Genomic DNA, 8,528 nt, shown 5'->3' on the forward strand with positions numbered 1-8,528 from the left:
ATTCCTGGAGTCTCTGTGCTCAGTGGAAAACCTACAGAAGCACATCACTCAACAAAATGATCATGGGAGGACACAGCAGAAGCTAGCCTCAATAAAACCACTGTCATCCAAGAGTATGCACAAGCTTAAGCTTGTGCCTCTGGGAAGGGACACAAAGGGTTTCTCAGAGCAAATAGATTTGAATAATACAGTCAAAAAAACCAAAACAGAAAAAAATGACAAAAATAGAAAAATTATTTCAAAAACACATTCTGGAGTTTAAAGGTACAATGACTGAAAGATGTTGTATAGTGGGAATCATGCAGCATGTACCGTTTCAGATTGGCTTCTTTCATTTGATAACATGCATTTACAGCCACATTTACATGTCCTTTCACAGCTTGAAAGAGTTAGCTCGTTTCTTTTCTTTTTCTTTTTTTTTACCTTATTTATTTTATTTTTGAGAGAGAGAGAGAGAAAGAGAGAGAGGGCATGAGTGGGGGAGGAGCAGAGGGAGAGAGAGTGAATGTTAAGCAGGTTTCCCACCCATCATGGAGCCTGAGGCAGTTTGATCCCAGGACCCTGAGTTCATGACCTGAGGCAAAATCAAGAGTTGTATGCTTAACGGAATGGGCCAACCAGGGGTCCCTTAGCTCATTTCTTTTTACCTCTGAATATTATTCTATTGTCTAGATATATCACAGTTTAGTATTCATTACCTGCCAAAGGACATTTTCATTATTTCCATGTTTTTGCAATTATGAATAAAGCCACTAGACACATTCATGTGCAGGATCTTGTGTGGACATGAGAGTTTTCAACTTGTTTGAGTAAATATCATGGAGGACAATTGCTGGCTTGTATAGTAAGAGTATATATAGTAAGAGTAAGAGTATGTTTAGTTTTGTATGAAATTGAAAAACTTTATTCCAAATTAGTTGTACCATTTTGCATTCACCATAGCAATGACTGAGGATTACTGTTCCTCCGCATCCTTGCCAGCGTTTGGTGGCATCAGTAGTTTTTATTTTGGCCATTGTAATAGAGTGTAGTGGTAGTAGTTTACTGTTCTTTCTTTTTGTTTCTTTTTAATTAAGACTTCAATTTTTTAGAAAAGTTTAAGGTAGAGAGATTTACCTGATGTCTCCTGCCCCCACACATGCATACCTTCTACCATTGCCAACATTCCCCACCAGATTGGTATGTTTATGACAATTGATGAACCTATAATGACACCTATTATCCTCAAAAATCCAGTTTGCTTAAGGGTTCACCCTTGGTATCATATGGGTTTGGACGAATATAAATGACACGTATCCATAATGATGGAACCATACAATCTTTTGTCCTAAAAAATCTTTTCTGCTCTGGTGTTCATCCCTTCCCCAATCCACAGCCCTAGCAACCACTTATCTTCTTTCTCACTCTATAGTTTTGCCTTTTTCAGAATGCCATATTTGGACCACACATAGGTATTCTTTTCAGAGTGGCTTCTTTCACTCAGTAATAAGTATTTAAGATTCCTCCCGGTCTTTTTGCAGCTTGAGAGTTCATTGTTTTTTGCACTAAATAATATTTTGTTCCCTGAATATACCATAGTTTATTTATCTAGTCACTTACTGAAGGAAATCTTGGTTGCTTGCATATTTTGACACTTATGAATAAACCTGCTGTAAACTCCCATGTGCTGGTTTTGGTACAGACCTAAATTTTCAGCTCCTTTGAATAAATACCAAGCAACATACTTGCTAGATCATAGATCAGTAATAGTGTGTTTAGTTTTGTGAGAAACTGCCAAACTGTCTTCCAAAGTGGCTGTACTATTTTGCATTACCCACTAGTGATGCTTAAGTGTTCCTGTCGCTCCACATGCAATGATTTGATGTTGTCAGTATTCTGCATTTTGGTTATTCTGATAGATGCATAGTGGTATCCCATTGTTGTTTTACATGACATTCCCTCACTGTATATGGTATAGAACACGTTTTCCTATGTTTATCTGCCACCTGCATATCTTCCTTGAGCGGTGTCTGTTAAGGTCAGTGTCTACTTTTTAATAGGGTTGTTTGTTTTCTTATACTTGAGTATTAAGTGCTCCTTGCATTTTTGCATAACCTTTATTAAATATATCTTTTCTACATATTTTCCCTGAGACTATGTCTTTTCTTCTTAATTGCTAAACGTGTGTTTCACAGAGCAGAAGTTTTTAATTTTAGTGAATTTCAACTTATCAATTATGCTTCATGGATTGTGCCCTGGTCTTATATCTAAAAAGACATCACCAAACACAAAATCATCTAGATTTCTCCCATGTTATCTTCTAAGGGTTTTGTAATTTTGTGTTTTACACTTAAGTTTATGACTTCTTCGAGTTAATTTTTGTGAATGTTGTAACGTCTATGTCTATGCTCACAGTTTTGCATGTGGGTGTCCAGGTATTTCAGCACTCTATTGAACATCCTGTCTTTTCTTCATTGTATTACCTTTGCTTTCCTCCTTTTTTGAAGATCAGCTGATTCTATCGATGAGGATCTATTTTTAGTTTCTCTATTGGATTCAATTGATCTATTTGTTTATTCTTTCACCAATAATACCACACTGTATGGATTAGTGTAGCTGTATTGTTTTGCAGAATTGAAATTGTTTAATATCAGTCCTCCCATGCTGCTCTTCTCTTTCAATATTGTGTTGGTTATTGTGGCTTTTTACCTTTTCATATAACTTCATGTTAATATCTGAAGTTTGTCAATAACAAAAAAATTACTTGCTAGAGTTTTGATTGAGATTGGATTGAATGTATAGAGCAAGTTGGGAAGAAATGACATATTGACAATACTGTCTTCCTCTCCATGAACAATCAATGGTTCTCCATTTATATAGGTCTTCTTTGATTTCTTTCATTATAATTTTATATCTTTCATTCTAGAGATCTTATACATATTTTGTGAGATTTATACCTAAGTATATTATTAGGAAAAGTGATAATATAAATAGTATTGTGTTTTAATTTTAAATTCTACTTTCTCATTGCTGGTATATGGAAAGCAATTAACTTTTGTATAGTAACCATATATCCTGCAACACTCCTATATTTCCTATTAGTTTTAGGAGGTTGTTTGGGCAATTCTTTCAGGTTTTCTACATAGACAACAATCACCTGTGAACAAAGATCAATTTATTCTTCCTTTCGTTGCGTATAATGCTTTATAGTATTTTGCTAGGGCTGCCATAACAAAATACCACACACGGGATGCCTTAAACACCAATTTTTTTTCTCCCAGTGGTGAAGATTGGAAGCCCAGAATCAAGGTGCCCTAAGTAAATATTCTTAAGCTTCTGTCCTTGACTTGCAGATGTCTGCCCTTTTGCTCCCTCTTCACATGGTTGTCTCTGAGTGCATATGCACCTCTAATGTCTCTTTGTGTCTCCTAATATTTCCTTATAAACACACCAGCCAGACTGTATTAGAACCCGGCTGTAATAGCCTTATTTAGATTATTTCTCTGAAGGCTCTATCTCCTAATATAGTCACATACTGAGATATTGGGGGTCAGGGCTTCAACATATGAATTTGGAGAGACATCATTCAGCCCTTTTAAGTCCTTTTTGTCTATTACATTATCTAAGACACCCCAAAAGGGTGCTGAAGAGATATGGTGAGCGGGGACATCTTTGCCTGATTCCTATCTTATTGAGAAAGCTTTTATTTCATCAGCATTAAATATAATCTCAGCTGTAGGTTTTTATAGATGTTCTTTTTCAAGTTAAGGAAATGCCCTTCTATTCCTAGTTTGCTAAGAGTTCCTTTACTTTTTATCTATTGGTAACATCACCAAAAACATCATACAAGACCAAAAATGGTGAGATACACTTCCTTGGTGTACTCCCCTCATACTAAGCAGGTAATAGGTCTCTAACCCACAATTTTTCAAATCACCTTTTTTTTTTCCTGATTACATTACTATATTTCAAGCCCACATCAATGACATGAACTGATATAGCAGTATACTGACTCCAATCTTATTCCCTTTAAACAGATCTTCAATACAGACTGAAGACTTTCCCTGATTGCCAGGACACACTCTCAGGCACCCCACTTTGTAATCTGTATGTTTATCTTTGGCATAAAAATCTGTGGATTTGGATTGCTTGTGAATTCAAGGATATGATTCTCACACTGAATTGTAAGTTTCCTAAGGAATACTGTTATTTATACCTGAGCATACCACAAGACATATTACACTGTCAATGTATTAACCAAATATATAAATATTCAAAGCAAAGATGAGTAAGTTTTGGATAACACACTATGTTAATGCCAACTTGCTCTATACCTTTATTAAATATTCTTCACAATAATTAACATAGGAAAACAATGTACAAAAACCCCAATTGAGGCAATGATTGCTCAAAAATGTTTCCAGGTCACTATCTACCACTTTCTTTCTTTATATTAGGATTTAGCAACTAGTAGTGTCTCAGAACACTCTACAATGCCTGATCATTTGATATAAAAATTTCCAAATTAATCTTTATACCAAAGATTACTTATTATTTATTTATTATTATTATTTCTTCTTGATATAATGCATATCAGATATTTGATTCAAAATGAATATTCAGTAACTATATAACGTGCTAAAACAAGGTAGTTATATAATTGGAAAACATTATTTTTTAAAATAAGTTGGACATCCTTGTCAATATTAGTGATTATGTTATGAAGCAAGGAGAAATTCCAAAACAAACCGCTCACAAAACATTGTTTATACACTATATTAAATATAAAATTTGTGCTCAGCAGCAAGTCATTAAATAAATACAAACCAATTCTGTGAACAGAATGTTACTTGAGATAGTGGGAAGGCTCATTGTGAAAAATGCCTCTCTAACATCCAGGACATCTCTGATATCTGAGACGTTCAAGATGAACAATGTTCCAGGTACCTCACTGAAAAACAGTTCCAATAATGTATTTATAATGTTTAATTGAATAACTTTCATTAATGGGTATAAGGAGTATGACAGAAATAGCCACAAAATCAATGGAGGAAAAAAACAGTAACCAAAGAATAGGATTTTTCTTCTCTAGAAGTTTTTTAGAGCTTCTTTGACATCTTTGTTTCTCAGGGAGTAAATCAAAGGATTCAACATGGGAGTGACTAGGGTGTAACATAACGAGGCCACTTTACTCAGCTCAGGAAATCTGTCAGGAGTGAGATACATAAAAAACACAGCACCGTACAGCACACTCGCGACTCCCAGGTGTGAGCTGCAAGTGAAGAATGCTTTCTTATGTACCTCAGAGGAGCGTACCTTGAGAACGGTGGACACAATATACAAGTAAGAAATAATAATAACTATGATGGTAGGCAAGATGATGATGCTGCATAAGGAAAAGGAAATGATTCTAGAGATGAAGAGGTCAGAGCAAGATATCCTCTGAAGTGGGCGAGTGTCACAGTAAAAGTGGTCAATGGCCCGAGAACCACAAAAGGACAGAGTAAATGTCATACTGGTCTGAAGAACTGAGCTGATACAGCCACATAAATAGGAACCAGCCACCAACTGCGTGCAGAGACGTGCTGACATCTGGACAGAGTAGAGGAGTGGGTTGCAGATGGCAATGAAGCGGTCATAGGCCATGGCTGCCAGGAGAAATCCCTTCGCCACGATGAAGAGGGCAAAGAGAAAGAGCTGGGTCACACAGCCTGCAAAAGAGATGGACTTGCTCTCAGACCAGAAGTTGATCATGGCCTTGGGTGCCATAACAGACGAATAGAAGAGATCAATGAAGGACAGGTTGCCCAGGAAGAAATACATCGGTGTGTTCAGCCGGGGATCGGTCATAATAATGGTCATCATCCCAACATTCCCTAGGAGGGTCATGGCATACACAAGCAGAAAGATCAGGAAGAGGAGAATGTGGAGCTCTGGGTGGACTCTGAACCCTACAAGAATGAAGTTAGTTACTTCAGAGTCATTGTTCCTCTGTCACCAATGGCAGAAACCTGCTGAGAGGCCCAAGGAAAAACAAGTGAACTCTGGTGCTTGAACATAGTTACAAATAACCATTGCAGAATTAGGCTTACAAAACTATTGTATAATCATTATTCTTGTTAACTTTATAAAATTACTGTGACTTCAATTTAAGCCTTTGCAGCTGAGGATGAATCAAAATGTTAGTTTTATGTCCTTCTTTCTGCAATGGTGGATTAGATGTTTTCCCTTGAATCTAATGCAGTTTCCTTCCACCCAAGTGCCTCTCCCATTTGCAAGTATCACTTCTGTGTATGTTTCTGACTCCCAATTTATGCAATAAGTTCATTGTCATGAAGAGGTTATTGGAAGGGAACACAAATAATTTAATAGTTGACATTTGGGAAGGAATTACAATGTCTGCATTTGGAGATATGAGCAGATTCAGTACCCTCACTTAGGAAATCTCAACTCCGAGGCCTTAGCTTATATTACGTGTAAACACATCTAAAGAATCTGACTGACCTTAAATAAAAATTATTTAAGAGGTGCAAATACTTTTTGTAGGTAATGGAACCTTTGAATTCTGATGTAAGGTTTTTACTCACTAAGATCAAAGTTGTGCACAAATAAATGCAAGTGTTATCGGACTGATGTGCTGAGATGTCTCTCCCAGATGGCCGTCCATAGCCCTTTCATAAAGATAATTTCCCTGCATTACCTCAGCTCGCAGTCCAGAATTTTTTTAGGAAGAGGCCTCCTGATAGTCTAGATGGAAGTGTTACTTTAGAGGAAAATACTGAACAAAAGATACATATAAGGGTTGTTGACCTCATTCTGATTCACCTTGGATATGACTTTCATAGGTGTCATGCCTCATTTACTACACAGCTCAGCTGAGGATTTGAACTGCTTGTAATAAAAATATGTTAACTTTTCTGTCCTCTCAAGGCTCCATGTGCTTGATTCTGCCTAAATAATAATAATAATAACAAAAACAATAAAGTTGTACTTTTGATATGCCAGCCACTTTTCTAAATGCTTTTACAGTAGCTCATTTAATCCATACAACCTAATATGAGGTGAGTCCTATGATATTCCCTAGTTTACAGATGGGGAACTGAGATACAGAGAAATAAAGTCTGTTGATACCATCTACTAGGAATAGAATCAGAATTTGTAGTGTAAAACTTGACTCCAGAATCCATGCATTCTTTTTAAATTTTTTTTTTAACCTTTATTCATTTTCTGAGAGACAGAGACAGAGCAAAAGCAGGGGAGAGGCAGAGTGGAAGTCACAGAATTCGAAGCAGGTTCCAGGCTCTGAGCTGTCAGCACAGAGCCCGACCTGGGCCAAACTCACAAACCACTGAGATCATGACCTGAGCTGAAGTCGGGCACTTAACTGACTGAACCAACCAGCTGTCCCCAGAATCCGTGCATTCTTAATCACAGCACAGTTCCACTTTGTTAAATAAACCCTTCCAGTTCCTTTACCTGACTTATGTCTATTTGTGCTTCAGAATTCAGTTAAATTTTCTTCTTTCCAAATAAATTCTCCAATTTTCAATGTAAGTTAAAACATTTCTTCATAGGGGAGCCTGGGTGGCCTAGTTGGTTTAGTGTCCAACTTCAGCTCATGATATGATCTCAAAGTCCATGAGTTTGAGCCCCGCCCTGGGCTCTGTGCTGACAGCTCAGAGTTTGGAGCCTGCTTCAGGTTCTGTATCTTTCTCTCTGCCCCTCCCCTGCTCATGCACTGTCTCTGTCTCTCAAATATAAATAAACATTTAAAAAAATCTTTAAAAAAACCACATCTGCATATATCCTGCTTTCAAGGATGGTAGCTATGATTACATTTTAATATTCATATTAAATATTAATAAGTCCTTCCTTAAGATCACACTGCAACTTGTCCTCCATAATAAATTCAGCACAATGTTCTGTATTTGGCAAATAGCAATTAATATTACTTATATAGATATATATTTCATGATATTTGAATATGCAAAATCAGAAAAACTTGAGGACCTTTAAATACTGAGGTGATTAGCATGGGCTTAGATTTAAGTAAAGGAACGTCCAATGTTGCTTCTCAAATTTACTAACTGGGACCTTGGACTAAGTGACTTCTGTAACTTATTTGTTTCCAGTACAGCTTACTTATGTTCCTTATCCCTATATCAGTTCTAGCAGTTTTTTGGTGAAATCTTTTGGGTTTTCCACATAGAGTATCATGTTTCTGCAAAGAATGAAAGTTTGACTTCCTCCTTGCCAATTCCTTTGTGTTGTCTGATTGCTGAGGCTAGGACTTCCAATACTATGTTGAATAACAGTGGCAAGAGTGGACATCTCTGTCATGTTCTTGACCTTAGGGGGAAAGCTCCCAGTTTCCCCCATTGAGGAGGATATTAGTGGTGGGTCTTTCTATATGGCTTTTATGATCTTGAGGTATGATATTTATATTCCTACTTTCTTGAGGGTTTTTAGCAAGAAAGGATGCTCTATCTTGTCAAATGCTTTCTCTGCATCTATTGAGAAGATCATGTAGTTCCTGTCTTTTCTTTTAT

General features: G+C 36.7%; 1 pseudogene; it reads right to left on the reverse strand.

The window, feature by feature from the left end:
• Nucleotides 1–5,067: 5,067 nt before the first annotated feature.
• On the reverse strand, nt 5,068–6,038 carry LOC125170617 (olfactory receptor 9K2-like; annotated as a pseudogene).
• Nucleotides 6,039–8,528: the final 2,490 nt, after the last annotated feature.

The sequence above is a fragment of the Prionailurus viverrinus genome, chromosome B4 (assembly GCF_022837055.1).
Source record: "Prionailurus viverrinus isolate Anna chromosome B4, UM_Priviv_1.0, whole genome shotgun sequence".
NCBI classification, from domain to species: domain Eukaryota; kingdom Metazoa; phylum Chordata; class Mammalia; order Carnivora; family Felidae; genus Prionailurus; species Prionailurus viverrinus.